The 20430-nt window shown below is 39.1% G+C and overlaps 1 long non-coding RNA gene across 2 annotated transcripts; it reads left to right on the top strand.

Moving 5' to 3' along the window:
* Positions 1-718: 718 nt before the first annotated feature.
* LOC137445836 (uncharacterized) lies at positions 719-15758 on the top strand. Of its 2 annotated transcripts, none has more exons than XR_010988500.1 (4): positions 719-853; positions 9600-9784; positions 12004-12040; positions 14822-15758. It is a non-coding gene; the product is annotated as an uncharacterized lncRNA (long non-coding RNA). The 2 variants fall into 2 exon arrangements; XR_010988499.1 differs by having other exon boundaries at positions 719-913.
* Positions 15759-20430: the final 4672 nt, after the last annotated feature.

Raw genomic sequence — 20430 nt, 5'->3', positions numbered from 1 at the left:
AATGTGCTATATACTTTTCTCATACTCAACTCTAACACTTAAAAGACGACTGCAAAACCTGCGGGAAGAAATCCGTTGTTTCTCAACTACCGCCTCATCCAATATGCTGAGACATAGTATGATGTGAATTTGCAATGCACTAACTCAGCAACTGTTCCTCACCAGGATTTATCATAGCTCACCTTCTACATGCTAGCACGTACCTCTTCAGCAAGACTGTAATTTGTTTTTTATTGCAAATGGATTGCCTGAAATAAATACATGACTCTTATTTTGTAGGCAGAGAAGGTCAGTAACAGTCTCTGCAGAATCTCTCCATAAACTGTGACAATAAATAACAGTTTAACCTCTACTCTCTATTAACAGACTGCCTTTATTTATTGTTTGACTTGTGTAAAGACAGAGACAGGCAATCCAAAAGAAGCAGCCACAATATGACCTTCTTTTACAGGAATGTAGGTACCCATGGCAAAAGCCATTCCAGCCTCAGCATCATGCAAAGGGCTATTTTGCAAAGAAACACTGTGTGTTAGTTGTTGAAACTTTTTGATGCATTCCCCGAAACAAATTGCACTATTCTGAATATTTTTATTTCTGTGCAGTAAATAAAGTCTTTCATGTTGACAATGCTAATATTATATTTTAAAATATATTTGCATTTTCACCCCCCTTTTTTTTCGGTCATTTTTTTATTGCATTGTATAAATCCCAGAGCAGAGATCCACTAAGCTCACTTTGAGAAAGACCCATTTCTTGGGATAGCAGCATGCAATGACACAGGGGATCAAATGGCATTTCAGTATGGCTTACTGGCTGACTCTATGGGAAAGTGATTTCAACAAGAATCGTGGATGTGAGTTTGCAACAATTGTGGATGCGAGTTTACAAGAAGAACTGTGGATGCGAGTTTACGGTACAAGCCAGGAAGGTTATTTTTAAGTTACTTTAGTTGAATTGTTTCATAATACGCCAGATGTAAAGTACTCAAGATATTTTAATTTGTGCTTTAAATCTACTATATAAACATGGGAAGGATGGGAAGTTGGGGGGCAGGCAAGAAAATACTTTCTTACTACTTGTAATCCTGACCTATAGCAAAGCCACTGGGAGGACAGAATAAGAAATTTCTAGTAAACCATTTTAAGGAAGAGCTATGAACATTTTGTGTCTAGATAATAAATGTTTTCTAATGCATGAAGATGTGTGTGTAGTTAAGTTGGTTTTACTTACTTCTACATCTTAGTGATGCATAAGACAGGTAGCTGAAAATTCTCTTCAATCTTCATGTACCTAGAAATAAGAAGTTGATTTTTGTTTACAGAAATATGGATCCACATCTGCTGGCTGTTCATTCATTCCATTTTTCTTTCTAATGTTTCACTAAAAGAATGAATCCATTGCTAGATAACTGAAAAATATTTTTTCTTCCTACATGTTGTAGCCTATTTTTAACACCAAAGGGCAAAAATCTCTCTCTGTATTAATCTCTCATTGTATTAATGTGGGAGGCATTTCCTGAAAGTATTGAACATATGTTCTAGGACAGTTTGTCTTAGTGTAAGAAGTAGGAAAAGAAAGCCACAACCTGAGAATGGAGGATTGTAAGTTTCTTCTCAGTTAGTCAAGGAACTTGATGCTGGTTCTGTAAATGTGCAGAATGTGTTTTTCAGACTTACTCTGATTAGTAACAAATTATGTCAGATCTTCTCGGCACTGTGGGAAACTTCAATGACCCTTTTCAAAAATGAGGCCTTGGAAACCTACTGGCCTCCCAAAATGGAGTCACCCAGAAGTGCTAATCCTTTTATCCTCCACTGTTGGCTTGGCAGTTTAGCTTTCTCTTTCTCTTATTTTCCTTTTGTGCAGTGTATCCATTCTAAGAAACCCTATTGCTTTGAACAGTAAGTTTGACCATAAGTCACATCCTGAATTAAATGCATATCTATCAGCAGAAGAAATGGATTAAGTAGTATGATAGGATTTGACATGTAAATATTGTGTTTTCTGAAACATACATTTTCTGAACATGAAGTTTAATGAAAGGAAATGAATACTTGTAAGGACTGACAAACCCAAGCTAGGACTTGCATCTGTTAGTAAAAGACTAATAGAATATTTGCACCGTGAGAGCAACATGGAGCCTGAACACCGGTGCCTTAGGAAGTAGCAAACATTTTTTATTCTTTTTTTTTGAGCAAGTAGTCAACCAGAGGAACCTCAGGAGAAGAAGAATGTCCTTTTTTTTTTTCTTTTTTAAATATAACAATGCCCAAGTATGTGCAGTTGTGACCGAAGTAGTAAAGCCTTTCTAGCCAATGGATTTACTGACCAACTATTGTATTATTTCTTTGTGCTCTGAAACAGAAGAAGAAAAGATTTACCAATCATATCAGGAGCCAGATAAGTGCAACCTTAATTGTCACATATGCAGTATCAGTATGTAACAACATTGAAGATGTATGGCTGTGTAGTCCCTTACGATAACATGTGGCTCAGAGCAATACACAGAAAAGTTTGGCTATGAATGCAGGACAAGATGCCTAGATTTCTGCTTAAGAAATATTCTTATTTGCAGGGGAAAAGAATGGTAAGGTTTCCCATTTTTCTGTGCAGGAGCACCTGAGAGAACTGGGGTTGTTCAGCCTGCAGAAAAGGAGTCTGAGGGGAGACCTCATTGCTCTCTACAGTCCCCTGAAAGGAGGTTGGAGTGAGACAGAGGCCAGTCTCTTCTCCCAAGGAACAAGTGATAGAACAAGAGGAAATGGCCTCAAGTAGTACCAGGGAAGGTTTAGATTGGATATTAGGAATATTTATTTTATTTTTTTACTGCAAGATTGGTGTTCTCCCTAGCTTTTGGGAACTTCCACAACATGATGTAGTCTCTGAGAAGATAATGAGCAGCAGACAGCAAAACCTGAACAAATGCCTACGCTATTTCAGAGTACTGTCTAGTGTGCTTTAAAATTCCAAAATCTAAGATACATGCTGTAAGATGATAAAAGAACCTATTTAATAATCAAAACCCTTTTTTGCTGAATTAAAAATATAAACATTATGCTGTTTGAAAACACAGAAAGGTGTAAGTCTTGCACTTCTCCATGTAATAAGATTTCCTTAAAATACATATTAACTTCAGTTGTCTTTATGATTAGCATACTGGCATTTTCCATTATTTGTACTTTCTAACAACCTTTTTGTCCTTCCAGGAGAAAATGCTTGCCCTTATTTACCCAAAATAAACATGTCTTCACTTTATACGTTCAATATTTTGGGCAAGTGGTAATATACCAGTCTGCTAGCCAGTTGTAGCAGGAAATCATCCTAGTACTGACCACAGGGACATGACTTGTGGTATCAGCTCATTCTGAGAAGTTTAGCAAACATGTTATCTCTAGCAACAAGTCTGATGTAATGTTTGTAAGTTCAACCTGTCCTATTTTGTCATTGTTGGTAATACACTTGTTACCAAAACATCCTAAAAGTATTTTCTCCATCATGACCTTCAGGAAGGCACGTACAGATGATATCTCCTTCTGATCTGATACTGAAAACATGTTTTCCTGAATTTAAAACATTAAATCTTACTTATAGTGAAACTTGGACAACTTTCTAGTGCAGAAAGGTTTTAATGGATGATCTCCTCTTAATTTAAGTGGGTTTCATTTTGTCCTCATCCTCAATATGCCAAGTTGTGTGGTGGATTAGCTATATGACTGAAAATGCTTACTTAAAATTATGGTTAGATTGCCATCTCTATTTGTTTAGTTAAGGACCACTACATGTCCTTCAGGACACTTGAGCCAAGGCTGACTCATAACCACAGAGGAAAAACTGTGTGGAGAGTCAAATAGAAGGAAAGATATGAAATATTCAGCATTTCTTTAAGATTATGAAAAGGCATCAGGTTTGTTAGCACTTAAACCATTAGTGCTTAAACTGTTATGGTCACATCTCAGACTTTTTTCCCTTTAATTTCCAGTCTTTTGGACTGTCTGTTCATAGGAAATCTTTCTAATCCTCACACTGCCAACACCAGGAGCAATTTGCAGGCTGCAATGATCCCATCACCTCTGTGCTGGCAAGGGGGTCTCTTCTTGTGTGTCACAATCTAGAATCTCCTAAATTCTGCTGATGTAATGGAAAACTAATCCAGCTGCCTAATTCTTACCTAAATTGGACCAGCAACGCTTTTTTTAAAAGCAATATTTCTTTAATCCTTTTTCTTCATCTGAAGTAAGAAGTTGTAAGTGAATATGCACATCATGAAGATCTGGTTAATAAGGAAGTAAAATAGATAGTCATATTCAGAGTAAAGCAACACTTAAAATTTCTCAGTTTTTATACGGGATATTTACTGTATGGAAACTGTATGGAAACTACTCCTCTCACGCCTCAGCACAGCAGGAATGAATAAGAAGTCAGAGGGCAAATTCTCTATTCAAAATCTCAGTAAATTCTCTCTGACAGAGACCTTATAGGACTGTGCAAATGCCTTTTGTTTCTTCCTAACTTTTGCACATGGTCAAGGTACTTCCTTAATTACTTCACTAGGAGGACACTCACAACAGCTTGAGGGGAACATACAATACTTTCTATTTGCTACGTACATCATTTTTCATAACCTATTTTTTTCAGCTGTCTGAAAAGTGGAGGCTCCAGGTATACATATAAACCAAGAGAACTTAAATCTGTCTGGATATCTGGAAAGGTTAGAGTTGTGCCACTTCAGAAGCAATGAGTAACAGAAACATCTTGTTACTCCTTAATAATGTAATAACCCTTTGCATACCATATTAGAATATTTTTTTCTAGTTTGGATATAGAAATGCAAGGCTAGACAGAAAGATCTTATTTACACTGTTGAATAAAAGTGATTACATAAGGTTTTGATTATTTTGGCCAGCATTTCAAGCAACATTTTGCCTCCCACCTTGTTCAGCACCAACTCAGGAAAAAATTGTGTCCTTGCTGAATGGTCACATGTCCTCTCTGAACCAGCAGTAAGCATTGTTACTGAAGGTCGTTTCCTGTTTCTTCACAGTTAAGTACTGATCCAGACCAACCTTGTTTAGCCTAAAATCAGACAATGTTGATGTTCAGGGTCATATGGCTTCAGGCAAAATGAACTGGGCCTAGTCATCAAGATGAATGTTACCTATCATTTCAGTTTTAAAAGAGTAGTACAAAAAACAGAACAGGTTATAGATGCTGAGGTCACAGCTGCTGCTTTTGTTTACTGATGCATATTTCTGCTGCACACAAAAACCTTGAGCTTTCCTGTCTTAAGTCTATAAGACACTAATTCAGGGAAATAAGGTGTAGATGGAAGTTAGCAATGAAAACTCAATTAAAAATTTCTTCCCCAAAAGGGTTGTAAAGCCCTGGAACAGGCTGTCCAGGGAAGCAGTGGAATGCACATCCCTGGTGAGGTTTAAAAGCTATGTGGTGCTGAGGGACGTGGTTTAGTGATGACCTGGCAATACTAGGTCAATGGCTGAACTCAGTAATCACAGAATGTTAGGGATTGGAAGGCACCTTGAAAGACGATCGAGTCCAATCCTCCTGGCAGAGCAGGCTCACCTTTTCCAACCTAATTTTATCTATTAGTCCCCTCTCCAGAAACAGACCTTTAAAAAAAGGTGATATCAACAACATCACAAGAGATATAAGAGGCAGATGAACATAAATCTTCCCTCAGTCCAATATTTATCTTGATATAACTATGCATCAGTATCCTAAGGCATGAGGACATATGTCAGTATTCTCAGTGTGCAGGGCTCTAGGAAGTTATGAGCAATGCAAGAGAAAAAGACATGCTCTGTCAGGCAGGAAAGCTGCTGAAGAGACACACTGCCTTGAGGAACAAGGTGCCCCTATTTTGCATTAGGGAAAGGAAGAACTGTACTTGGTTAAGCTCTCTCCATATAAAAATAAGGTTTGAGAAAAAAGTGTCAGAAAATAGGATAAATTGTCAAGAAGAAATTGTTGTGGTTTGTGTCAGCAGTTCTGCTTTGCAAATTATTCCTAAATACCTTATTTCATACTTAAAACCCTGTCAAGCTCCCGGGCTCCTTTGGGCAACATTGGTTTGTTGTCTTATTTGCATGGTTGATGACCTTATCAAGTATATCCTGATCTGAAAATAAGCATATGATCATTTAAAAGTGAATGTAAATATTTGGCTTTCAACAAGGCAAACTGTGAAAAAGGAAGTTCTTTTTTGTAGTCAGCTATAAACACTGGTAGTTCATTTTGAACTTATTTATTCATTATATGTGCAAATCACTACAAAGACAAGAATAGTTGAAAACATATATGAGGAAGTACAGTACCGAAGGCCTGGGAATTTTGCATACAAAAAGACTGGCTAAGAAGCATTTATACCTGCTCTTGATAAAATAAACGCACAGACCATTGCTTATTTTTCAGCATTTTTAGAATACACCAGAAAAGGGCATTGGTTTTCCTCTTATATGATATTAAGAACACATACTTCTCCTATCTTTAGTAACACTACTCCCTGTAATAGGGATGGTTTCGAGGTTCGCTGGCATTAGTCATTCCATGGATATTTGCTCAGTGAAAAGCAATCACTAGCTCTAGTCAAGACAGGCAGGCTGGGATGCACTACAGGAAGCCACAACCCTTGTTTGAGCAGCTGAAATGGAAATTTCTAGTGCAAAGGCTAGTGCTCATTTTGACAGTGCTCTTACAACTGCCATTCAGCCTCACCCTCATCGCCCACAAAGTGGTCTCTGCCAAGCATGGAACAACTTCACCAAACACTGCATTGGCTCCTAGTTCAGCACAGCTGAGCTGTGGAAGGAACCCTTAGGGAATGGCAGCAAATACTTTACAACTAGATGAACAAATGGAAACCCTTGCCTCTCACTCAAAGCAGTAGAAGTTCTGTCATGTTTTCTGGCACTAGAAATCACTCTTGGCACATCTCTACTTCATCTTCCCTGGGAATCCCATGAAATGGCACAGGCACTGTGGAGCAGAAGGGGAGAAGACAGATGACTAAAATGTCTTCTCATATCCTGTCAAATCCAAGCCTTACAATGGCACAGAAACACATGGGACCTAACCAGCTCCAACCTCCTTTGTTCCAGTCTGTTTGTCTCTGATGAACACACTGTACCATAAACTGATTCCCAGAGTAATGAACAACAAAAAAAGAGCAATTAGGCAACCTACTTCACCTAACTCTATTCCCACCATTGTCCATCTGGTCTCATGCTAAACAATTCATTGAAGAAAGACTATTACATAGAGTCACTCCAGTAACTTTCCTCTTTTTTTAAATGTTAAGAATATTCAAACTATGAGAGTCAATTTCTGTCACATGGTCATCCTCCTCTGTGCTTAAACTTTGCATGTGCTTTACAAATGCTTGTTCTAAGCACTTGCATTCCTCATTTTGCCACACATTCAGTTCTCCCAAGCGATCATTTCAAAGGAGACACCAGAGCTGGAGGAAACTATCAGGCAGGCAGATCTTTGCAGCGTAAGGTGTATTAGTGACTGTAGTGGAGGGATCGGACTCATGCAAGACCAATGGACAATGCCAGAGTATAAGAATTCCTCCTATTGCTGCAAATTATCTCAGTGTTCAAATCTAAATAGAATGTTTGCAACCAAGCAATCTTGCCAGGAACTGGCACTTTTGCACATGAGCCTCTAGAACCTCTGAAAAGTTAATATAGAGAAATGATGACAAAGACATGTTCAATGACTTGCATGCACAGTTCCTTTTATAACATCCAGACCATAGAGATGGCTTTGGAATGCTCATGCCTAATCTGCTTACTTCCATACACACAAAAAAATGAGTTTTAACTATAATTTTCTTTCCAGTGACTGAAAAAACCTCCAACCCCAAACCATACATTATGCAAACTCCAGAGGGCAGCATGGTATTTCAAGAATCACTAACAGCAGATTCTAACAACAGTAGAGAATTAAGGTTGTTGTAAGCAACCCAAAAATAAAAGTCCCTGGCAATATCATTAGCTCACCTGGTTTGCTGCTTTCCATATAGGACCACATGACTTTCAGCAGCAGATGATGCAAGATTGTAGTTTACAGATACACATGCCTTATGCTGGAGCAGTTAATTCAGCATAGGCCTCTGCACCAGTTCTTGCTTAACCAATACCTCTTATGAGCCACCTCTTCAAAACTGTGACAGCACTGTGTCTAGGGCAAGGAACAGCCTCATTCAGTGAGAACAAAATTCTTTCCTTTGAGCAGTGGTAACTCTGTTCATGGTTTCATACAGTACATAGAAATTTAGGATTCTAAGAACATTTACTGCAAGGTGATCTCATGAGCAACAGAATACATTCGCCTTTTATGGCACTCCGTTGTTCCATCCTTTCATAAAAGTATTATGCTCCCTGTTAAAAGCAGATTATTTCTCCCTTTCAGTACTTTAGGAAGACCATTTCAGAATTTCTTCTTTCTAACTGTTCTTACATAAAAATTCCACTCCAGGTTTATTCTTGGACAAGTGTCTCTTGGTTGTTGTGTCAACATTATCTGTTATCTTCTATACTGCCTCTGCTTTGCTTAATTAAACAGGTTTCTGTCTTTTATGCTGTGAAAACCCCCTCCAATTCCTTACTCAATTCAGTAACAATTCTCTCTGCCTGTTCCCATTTTCATCTCCTTCCTTGAATGCAGATGATAGATAATAACTATATTCCAGGTGAATAATCCTCAAGTCACTGGCCTTAATACTTCTCTAAGTCCTTTGGAAATTGATCATGTCTCCATACATGCCTCTTATAGCAGTGATGGGTTTGGGATGGCAACATTAGCATGTGTCCGGGGAACTGGAGGAGGAATAAACTTGAGCATGATCTACAGGAACAACCTCCATCTCCAGCATTTCTGTGCAACAGTTCAAGATAAATAACACTGTGTCTCAGGCTCCACATTTTAGAATGGGGATAATATCCAACCTGATACTAGATAACTGCTACCACAACTACCAGATCATACCATAATGTAATACTCCTACATCTTAATAGTTTACTTCTCAGCTCACTGAAATAGTTTATCTGCAGTAGTTCTCACAGTGATCTGTCCAAGGTCAGCTAAGGGCTTTCACACTGCTACATCACTCAAAGTATTCACAGTACTTCACATATGATAATTTCTTTTCTCAGTTGAATTTTCTAAAATAACATCTCTCTCATTCCAAGAGATTGCCCTCTGGAGTTATTCTTCACATCGGTGCCATTAGTTTCATCATAAAACCTGTGTATTAAGGAGAAAATTTGTAACAGCACTTTTATGACTGCTGCCTCTCAACATCCTTCTCTGTCCCAATGGTAATGCATTGCAAAATAGAACTTACTTCTTCCTGTTTTCTTTGCAGGTTAATTTGTTTGTTTTGGTTTGCCTGCTGTTTGTTTGGGTTTTGTTTGTTTTTCTTTTCACTTTTGGGTTTGTTTCTGAGAAAACATTTGACCTGAAATACAAAGGACTGCTTCTTGCAATGTATGGCCTAAACAAATGCAACCAACAGCTTTGCTGACATTTAGCTGACTTCTCGCAGAATCCTGATTCAGAGATCTGTTTTCTTGCAGAGGAATGAGTACACTCACAACTATGAATTAGTCCTGGCAGCTTTTTTTTCCAGTTGAGAAAGCAAACCAGAAAAAGTAACAGACTGACTCTTCAGAGTAAATCACTAGTTCACACCTCCAAGACTGGAACAGCTCTTCTGTATGGATCCATGAAGCTGGGGGAAATTCAGCTGTCAAATTTTCTGGTATGTTTTTTCTCTAGCTGATCTCTGCATTTCATTGTCCCAGGTACCTCACAATATTCAATTGCACACAGAAAGGAGACACACAGGATGCCATTTGCACACACACAGTTTCATTATGGCAGTAAAAAAAACACTGGGATGGGATTACCCAGTACTGGGTTACATTACCTACCATGTTGAGAAACCATCATAGCATGAGTTTAGGCCTGCATTTCTTTCCCTCTCAAACTCTTCCTGAGGCAGATTCAGAACACAAGCATTTTCTGTTGGATGATGACAGGCATAGCAATGCTGTTAAGAGGCAAGCTATGGCTCCCTGCATTTCTTCCCCAAGACCCAAACCCAGAGAAGGTCAAAGCAGGTGGAAAGCTGCTTTCACATTTGCCAGATAGTAAAGCTTAAAATTGTATTCTCTGAAAAGATCCAGCAGGAAGTCATTTCCAGTCACATTATTCCCTATCCCAACACACATTATACCAAGACTAGTGTTTCCTGCAGGCTGAGCACGCACATTCAGCTGGAGAATCCCTAGTACTTTCTGATTAGTACATGCTGTTTTAAACCTCCATTTGAAGCAGAAGGCAGACAGATCAGCCCTTGTATTCATACTTCATACCAAGTGCCTAGACTACACATTGATCTGTGCCCTACAGTTCCCTCCCCTGAACCCTTTACATAACTGAAGCGCTCACTTTGCTAGCAGTTAGCAGGTTTTATACTGCATTATTTATTACACTGAGAAAAAGCAAAGCATTGTCACTGGGTCTAAAATTAACTGAAGATATATTTTGTGAGCCAAACATAAAAGGCTTTTCACACTCAATGCAGATATTCAATGACTTCCTTAATATATATAAAAATGGTTTTGATCTAAGAGTTCAACTAAGTCACTTAGTTGTGTCTACTGTCTTCTGGGGGTTTTGCTTAGTTTTTTGTTGTTGTTTTTGGTGGTTTTTTGTGTGTGTGGTGTTATTAGGCAAAATTAACTCATAAACAGAAGGCTTATATATGATGAACAAGATATTTGTCTGGAAGGTGAAACAAATAGTAAACCCTTTCAGCACCCCAGTCTCCAAAGACTAAAAGCAATATATGAGCCCAAAACACCTCAGTTGGGAGAGCACATTGGAAAAGAGATGGAGAGAAAGGCAGTCTCCACAATAAAGATCACAAAATAATAGAGATTAACAAAAATTCTGTAAGAGTCCTGTTTCTTAACATGTTTTAAGATTTCAATCATTGCTCATGTTAATAATTGACATGAAGTACAGTGAGAGTTAGATAACAGCAGGAACGTTCAGGCTAGGAACTAATTTCATTACCCAGTGCCCCACACTACTGGAAAACAGGCAAACACATAATCTCGTTTCAGAGATGATCTTGCTTCCCTGCATTACATCTCCAGGAATTTTATTCTGTCTAGAAAGAGATTTCTGTTTGTGGCACATAACAGGAAGTGTCCTCCAGAGAGCAAAGAAAGAACAGGATGTGAATTTTGTCTTCTTGAAAGTGAGGAATTAATAGTAAAGCCCTGAGCCAGATACAAGCTGTGTGGGTATTGTGCAAGCCTCATCACACAGCACTGCCATCTCACCTTAATTTATGACCTGGAACACAACAACTTTTACAGCTCTAAGATGGAACTGCAAGTTGCACCAAAGCATACAATGATTTTATAAATACAAGGGAAAGAGGTAAAAGCTCCAATTTTCTTTTGCTCTTCAGCCTAGCTCATGTATAAACTGGACAAATTCTGCTGACTCACTACACCTCCTGAGCCTGCAGATCACATTGCTGGCATTTGAGTTCAGGATTTAAGTATGGTCACTGTATTTCCTGAACTGTGATTGCATACGTGAGCCAAGATGTGTTTGCCAGCACAAGCAAGCACAAGTAAATGAGTAGGATCAGCTTCAGCATGGGTATGATCTTATGCTCACATAGGCAGGCCATACTATAATTTTCACCATTGTATCTACTACGGGTAACATTTTTAATGGCCTCAGAATGCCAGAAAATCAGTGGCCTCTGCATACAGCTTGCCAGCCCATAGAATTCACCAGAGAGAGGGAATTCATGCTTTTTCTTCTCTGGGACTGCCAGAGTCCCTGCTCTCTGGTTTACACCACCAAAAGCCAGCTTAAACCAGAGATGAACCTACTACATGATATAACAAACGGCTATTGCTCTCATTTGTCCTGTATGTTCTTATCTTACAGTTGCAATTAATCACCACCCTGGAAATCAAACACTAAGGTATTTGTACATTCTCTTTGAAAATACATTTCAATTTCCTTTTACTTGAACTACCCTGTCCTTTGCCACACCTGCTCAATGCATCATTCTGCAGAGCATACACTGTACATACCTGAAGAGTCTGATGACTCATAATAGAGAAGAGCATAATCACCACAGAAAGAATATAAGATTGAAAAGTGTGATGCAATTAAATACAGCGAGAAGTCTGCTCATTAGCAAATAATCATGCTTGCATGCTGATAATAGTTACTTGACTAAAGACTAGGTTTTGTTTTCAGTAACATGAAATTTTCTTCCATGTTTGACTGTAGAAGCTACATGAGTATCAAGTTCGGACCAAGCACCAAAGTACAGGAAACCTGTAAATCCAATTCCATCTCTTTGGTGTGCACACATTTTGTGATACACGTTAGCATAGCTTTTGTGGTTGTTGAAATCTAGCTTATTCTGTCTGGAAATGTTTTGCTCTTCACAAAGAAGATAATTGGGAGAGGCTGATTTTATGGGAACAGCAGTGCAGATGAATTGGTCTCCAGTCTAGCATTTATAGGGAAAAGGTTTCCTTGGTTTCAGTATAGCTCACAGAAGTACAGTTGAAGGTGCAGCTAGTTTCTCTGTACTGCCATTAAACTTAAAGTACTCATCAGGGTTTGGAACAAATACCCTAAGCTGTCCTTGTCCCTCACCAAACTCTGCAGGGATTGCTCCATTATCTCCCTCAGGTCATGATGGATTTGTATCTTTTGGTTTTAGTGATGAAATGGTTTTGCCATTCTGGGATACATTTCCATTATGAATAAATAATTTCTATTTTACCAATACACAAGCAGATGGGTCTGGAAATTGCTAGGCTTCCATGACTCTGAAGGACAGCCACATTGTTACTGGAAACAGTCTCTGCTTATTTGTTTAAAAGAACACTTTTTATATTAAAAAAAAATAAATCCTCAAAGATGTGTAAACTGTAAAAAAAATAGCCCAGTCGGTACCCATCCTGGGAATGATTCAATTAACTTCCTGTCAAAGTCATGTCCAGTCTGAGAGTCTCAGTCTCAAATTTCCAAGAAGGAAATTAGCACTAGCAGTACCAGAGCTGAGAAAGATCAGCTGCTTAAAATTTCGTGTACTCACTTCTGTGAGGCTGGCATACTCACAGTGGTTCTCTGAGGTGTGGATTTTGAGATGTCTATAGGTAGGTGCTGTGACCTTCTCCTGTGCCGAGACACAGTTGTATGTAAACTCTTCTTCCCTTTATCTCCTGGTCAAAGAGGGTGGAACTGGCCAATATGCTTCAGAAATTACAAAACCAAAATGTGTAAGAGGAAGACATCATGGTCAAATAAACCTTGTTTCCACAGTAAATAAGGCCCAAACTAAAGCTATTTATTGGATTTCAGTCCACTTTTCTGAGAGGCAGCTAAAAAAGTAGCTAAAAAAGCACCCATGTATAGTTGTACATTTTGCATGCATTACTCATACTAATGTGGTGTAAAATACCACATCTCCTAAATTAATACAAGGACTGATCTCTGAGTCTGCTGAATTTATATTATGAAAGAAGGAAAATTAACTAACTAAGACTTTATTCAAAGTTTTACTGCCAGCTTGTCTGTTCAGCTGATTTAAACTGTTATTTACACTGAAACCAACATGCAAGAAAATTGTAGCCTATGACTCCCAAGGGAGTAGCTATGGAATTTTTGCATTCTGCAGAATGTTATGGGTTGGCAACTGCTCCTGTGTGCTACACAGATCACCTCAATCCCATGTGTTTATCCTATAAACAAGAAAGTGCTCCACACTGTTGTGCTAAAGAAAATAGCTGAAGTCCAAAGCAGCTCAGTCCTGTTTAAGCTGTCCCGAGATACACTGCCTAGCACGAGGGTTTGTTTTTCATTTATTTGTTAATGAAAGCTGGCAGCAGATGCTACACTTTTATTGAGCACATTAATCATTGAAAGAAAACAATATTTCTGCTGCTCTGGCAATTCCTGTGCTACACATAAATAAGGCTTGCTGTGTTCCTGTTAACCCTGTACGTAACGAAGAATCCCCTGAAGCACTGGGTTTCCTTACAATAGGGTATATTTCTGCTGTAAGACTGGGTGTCTAGTGTGGATTCAAGTAAGATCTGAAGTCATGCATCTGGCTTCTGATTTAAAATTCTACCTGTGGCAATAAGTATAAGCAATGTATGACAAATGCTTGGGTAAATAAGCACACAGTCTCGATCCTGTTGCTAGCTTTCACAGAATGGCAGTAAGAACAACAGCTCAGCACTGCTGATTCCTGTCCTTCAGAGCTCTGTTATAGCACTCACAACAGAATATGCTCAATGCCTGTAAGGCCTTAGGGAACTCCCTCTGCATGTGCCACATCCTTCATAAATGTAGAGCCACTAGCACAGTCACTGCATCCTCTTGCTCTAGGGTAACATGAGGAGCACCAGAGATGTTCTTTAAGCAGGCCTTTTCTTCTCCTAGTTGATCTCCTACTTTATGTTACTAATGGCTATCTTGGGACAACCTCTCTTAGGATCAAGCTGCCCTGCACACACTGGACAGAAACTCTTTACAGCTCAGTACTTTACCTCAGAGCTCCAAGCACTTCTGCTAACATATGTGCCTTGCAGCAGAATCACAGCACACTACCTGTGGGGACCTCTCCAAAAGGTAGAATGGTATTAAGTGGGATAAGGGGTCTTAAATGAATCATTAACAAATATCTTGAACAAAGTTGCACTACTACAGATGATAATCACAGCCTTTCTATCCTCAGAGCCCAGCATGTAAAGCTTTGACCATATTTCTGAGAAGGAAGAGGAATTCAGAAGGAAGAGGAATTCATGCAGCTGTGGAAGTAATAATCATGGACTGAAAGTGTCATCAAGTACAGGCTCCTTTAAAAACACTTTACTGATCAAAATTACCCTTTATTCACATACAGTTTCTTTATCTCCTGCAATGGAAGAAATATCTGAGGTCAATATATTAAACTCAGGGGGGACCCCAATTATAAAAGGAACCCTCCTTGTGTCTCTTTTATTTTACACTTTAGGTCACACAGAAGGATGTACCCACCTGATGACCAAATCATTTGTGCTTCAGAATTATGAAAAAATATGCTAAGATTTGACTATAACAAAGATGACAAGCAGCCTGTACATGCCAGTCTACAAAGAAAAAGTTACCACACAAGTCTCTATACACAGAATAATTTTCCATGCTGAATTAAGCATTTATTTTCTACCCTTCTTTACGCCTAGCTTCCAAACTGCTTTATCAAGTCATTCCTAGGAGAAATTACATGAAGGCACATCTTCATTAGTCTGTGTAATGAATTCAGTGCAAATTACAAATACAGCAGGTAAATTAGTTTTACTCTGGCTTACTTGAGAACCAGCCTTTTAGCTATACCCCATTCTATTCACAAGTCTTTCATCTTTGCCCCCATGAGTAGAGCAGCAGAGAATAGCCTGGGCTTTAGAAACAATGGTGAGATGTCACAGAAAGAGCAGTGTTAGCAGGAACTCTTCAGTTCTCATGACACTTAGAGTAAGCAGAATTTTCAGTTTCTCAGTTTCAACACTTTGGCAATTGATTTCCTGATAGATGGAAAATGCAGGACTTGTTAATTGTGCCTGCTCAGTAATTAAGTTCCTATCTCTCCAGGAGATACTGCGTTCCCCAGCCTGAAACAGGTATTTTCTGATAAGAACTAGACTAGTCCAGCTTGGTGTTTACATGAATTTGTGTGCAATCTCCAAGTTCGTTATTCTTCAAGTTATCTTTGAGTTTTCTTCTGTCCTGCAGGTTCTCCCTAAAGGTACAAGTTCATAATGAACAGTATTTATCAATTGAAAGATAGGGACAACTGCAGCTCCAAGAATAATAAATAATACTTGATTTTGTTATTTCTTTTTACTTGAATGTTTTAAGGTCTGTATGACTGCACACAAAATATCCCAGATGAATACAAACATTAGAATACCAGTTCCCTTTCTCTTTATCTCCTCCCATTTCTGGGACAGGAAACAGGAGCCACTAGAAAGCTAATTTTAAACTACATTTAAACTATGTTAAACTAATTTTGCCACCTTTCCCTCTAAAACCAAACTGTTCCTGGTTTACTAATGTCAGTGCTAAAGAAAATCCTTCGTATTTGATCACAAAAAATGTTATTATTTGCCTAAGTTGTTACCTCAAAAGCTTAAATATACTGATGGAAAAGGGTCAATAAATTAGATTCTAGGCTAACAAAAACATTACAAAAACCTTAACACAATTACGTCACTGTGCCTGCTGTAGTTTCTCTTTGCTTGTCTAAAGCAGGTAAATAATTTTTTGCTGATACCAGCTAATATTGTACCTCAGGTAGTAACACTTCAATAATGTGATTGTTATGCATGACTGAGGAGTGGCTGAACAGTTTAACATGTTTTATGGGAGTCTGACCACTGCAAATATCAATAACCATCTAAGTGTCTTTTGAATACTTAAAAGTGTTTTGCTGCTCCTCACAGTGTTAGCTCTACTACTGCCCCAGTTTCTTGGGAGATTTGAGGTTTCAATTTTTGTTTATGACTTCGAGTTGTGTAAAGATTAAGAAATTCAGACTGGAGCTAAAAACTGTGTGATGAATAGGTAAACACTACGTCCAGCTCACCTTCATACACCGTTCCTTTGAATAACACTTTTTGAAGTAGTTAAGTTGTTTTCTCACCTAAATAGATATGAACTGTTGACAAAGAAACAGAAGTGTGAAATAAGGAGGTACTGCTTTACAGAGTTATATTTTCTAGTGAAACTTCTGCATTAATTTCTGGGGTTACATCTACATTTCTGAGTACATCCCTAACTGGAAAAACACATACTCCTGTACCCATGACTGTAGGTGACATGAGGCTCTTCATAAACTTTCTAGTCTATATAAAGGAAAAATACTTATTGTAAAGAGGATGTCATTACTTAAGGACACAGAGCACTTTAACACAGTGCCATGTATTTCCAATTCTACTTGTCTGTTCTCAATCACTTTTAATGTTAGTATCTGCTTATATGGAAGCAATAGCATGGTAATACTTTGCACTTTAAATGGTCCAGTTCTGATGACAGTGCAAGACGTGCAAGATGTCAAAGATGTGGTCTAGCAAGAAATGACAGTAAATTACAAGGAAGGAAGATGGAAAGAAAAAAAAAACACAGTAAGATGATCAGTGATATATTTTACAGTCTACCATGATACATGTTCATCTGCCTGTAAATAGAAAGCATACATTATGCATACAGGGTGCATTTAAGGCCATTCTATACCAATAGAATTTATCCTTAGTATAAGCCAGGGTACATTTGGGCTAAAAGAAGTGGAATATCAGTTTCAGTGCATGTTGGACTACAACTGGGAGATCATTCAAGCTTGACTTCTCCATTAAATTCCATGTAACTAGATGTATTTTTTTTAAATAAAGCATACTGATAACAAAAATATACTGTTAAAAAATTACAAAATAAAAAGCAAGTCTATTATTTTACAGGTTTGGAGTCCTTGGCTATAATTTCAGTCCTCTAATATGTTTGGAGAAGTGGAATAACAATGAGAGGTCAGGCAACAAGAGGACACAGTCTCAGGCTGCACCAGGGGAGGTTTAGGCTGGAGGTTAGGAGGAAGTTTTACACAGAGAGAGTGATTGCCCATTGGAATGGGCTGCCCAAGGAGGTGGTGGAGTCACCATCACTGGAGGTGTTCAGGAGGAGACTTGATAGGGTGCTTGGTTGCATGGTTTAGTTGGTTGGGTGGTGTTGGATGATAGGTTGGACACAATGATCTTGAAGGTCTCTTCCAACCTGGTCTATTCTATTCTAAAAAGAGTGAAATTAGGACACTGACAGGTCTGCCAAACTAGTTTAGAATATTAGCTTTCTCTTCCAGTTAGTAAACCAAAGATATGTTTTTAATGCTCTTTTGTACTATGTCTTTAAGTATTGTGTCTAACTATTGCAGTGAGAACTTATAAAGTACTTCCTCACTGAATTGCCTGATCTTTATAGGGTAGATCTGTTTAATTACTCCCCCCCCCCCCCCCCCCCCCCCCCCCCGGCTTTCTTTTTTTAGCATTTGCTTTGATGCAGATAGAAACAGCTGGGAAAAGCCACTGTTGGTGGAATTCATTTATAGTCAAAATGCAGGGCAGCTGAATAGGTAAATAGGTGAGAATGTGATTCTATGCTTTATAAGTTGCAACTGCAGTGCTGCTGGGTTATCATGATCTTGAACTACTGAAGACTTTTGAAGGTAAGGTGATCTAGAGGACTTGTACACATTAAAGCATTAAATCAGCAAACTGATACCAGCAACAAATTAATAAATAAGAGTAAACAAATGGCCAGAGCAAAATTGACTGAGCAAACCATCACAAGCATTTGCTTTTGCAGCAGTCCTTGACAAAAGCTGTCAACACATTGCTCTTCAGCATTTCAACCACACATTCTGAATCAAAAAGCACAAGCACGTATCGGGCTGGCAGTCTATAGGAAGGCACACTTCGATGTTGCTTCAGCAGTGATGCTCAACTTCTGAATCACAATTTACAGCAATACTGCCTTGAATCTTTTGTACCATAACCTCAAGACAAAGCCTAGAAACACCACTCTATTTGTAAATATATATATATTTGAATATATATCAGAAAATTTTGTTCTGGGCAGCATAACTCTAAAGGCCTGAGTTTGCTGCCATTTACACTCAGAGAAACATGCAGTGCCATTCTTTCTGAACCTTTCCCTAAATAGGGCATGCACATCAGAGGCTGTCTGCGTACACATGGATTCAGAATGAGTCAGTCTCTTAATAAAAAAAATAAAAAAAGAAACAAACTTGTAAAAACACTCAAGTGATTTTTAGTAAATCAGACAAGGTTATACAAATAAAACACGATACCCATGTGATTTCACTGAAGCCTCTTACAGCCAAGAAACTACAATATAGAGGTGTGAACTGTTCCTTGCCAGTTAGTCATTAACCAATTTTCATTAATCATAAAAAATGTTATTCATGATTATGGATTCTATAACTGCAACCTCCCAAGCAGTGCTTTGCTCAGATGGCCTTGGTCCAGCTACTAACCCTTCTTACCTTGCTAAGGTATGTTGCAATAGCAACTGATGACTGGGGTTACCAAAAGAGGTTCTAGTTTTACACTACAAATGACAACTCTTCAGAATTAATCTCAATGTTTCTGGGTTTTTTAAATCTTAAATTTTACTATAAAAGTTGAGAAAAGTTCTCAATTATGAATGAAGAAATCAAAATATATTTTTTATACTTTTCATCACATTTACAGCAGCTCATTAGAAGAGGAGGCTTAGGGGACATCCCATCACTCTCTACAACTACCTGAGCTGTGTGTGGACCTGATGCTTAGGAACATGATTTAGTATTGACCCTTCAGTGCGCAGCTGAAGGTTAGACTGGATGATCCTGGATGACCCCATCCTCTTCAATATCTTCATTGATGATCTGGATGAGGGGATTGAGTCAGTCATCAGCAAATTTGCAGATGACACCAAGTTGGGAGCAGATGTTGATCAGTTAGAGGGTAGAAGGGCTCTGCAGAGGGACCTTGACCGACTGGACTGATGGGCAGAATCCAAAATGATGGCATTCAACAAGTCCAAGTGCCGGGTGCTGCACTTTGGCCACAGCAACCCCATGCAGAGCTACAGGCTGGGGTCAGAGTGGCTGGAGAGTTCCCAAACAGAACAGGACCTGGGGGTGCTGCTCGACAGCTGCTTAAACATGAGCCAGCAGTGTGCCAAGGTGGCCAAGAGGGCCAATGGCATCCTGGTCTGCACTAGGAATAGTGTGGCCAGCAGGAGCAGGGAAGTCATTGTGCCCCTGTACTCTGCATTGGTTAGGCCACACCTTGAATACTGTGTCCAGTTCTGGGCTCCTCAGTTTAAGAAGGACATCGAAACACTTGAACGTGTCCAGAGAAGGGCAACAAGGCTGGGGAGAGGCCTTGAGCACAAGCCCTATGAGGAGAGGCTGAGGGAGCTGGGATTGTTTATTCTGGAGAAGAGGAGGCTCAGGGGTGACTTCATTGCCCTCTACAACTACCTGAAAGGTGGTTGTAGCTGGGAGGGGCTTGGTCTCTTCTCCCAGGCAACCAGCACCAGAACAAGGCGACACAGTCTCAAGCTGCACCAGGGGAAGTTTAGGCTCGAGGTGAGGAGAAAGTTCTTTGCGGAGAGAGTCATTTGTCATTGGAATGGGCTGCCCAGGGAGGTGGTGGAGTCACCGTCCCTGGAGGTATTCAAGAAGAGATTGGACATGGCACTTGGTGCTATGGTCTAGCCATGAGGTCTGTGGTGACAGGTTGACTTGATGAT

The sequence above is a fragment of the Melanerpes formicivorus genome, unplaced genomic scaffold (assembly GCF_026170545.1).
Source record: "Melanerpes formicivorus ecotype bairdi unplaced genomic scaffold, bMelFor1.0.p_v2 SCAF_2, whole genome shotgun sequence".
In the NCBI taxonomy this organism is placed as follows: Eukaryota; Metazoa; Chordata; class Aves; order Piciformes; family Picidae; genus Melanerpes; species Melanerpes formicivorus.
Note: the sequence above shows the minus strand (reverse complement) of the source record. Positions and strands in the feature narration are given on the sequence as shown.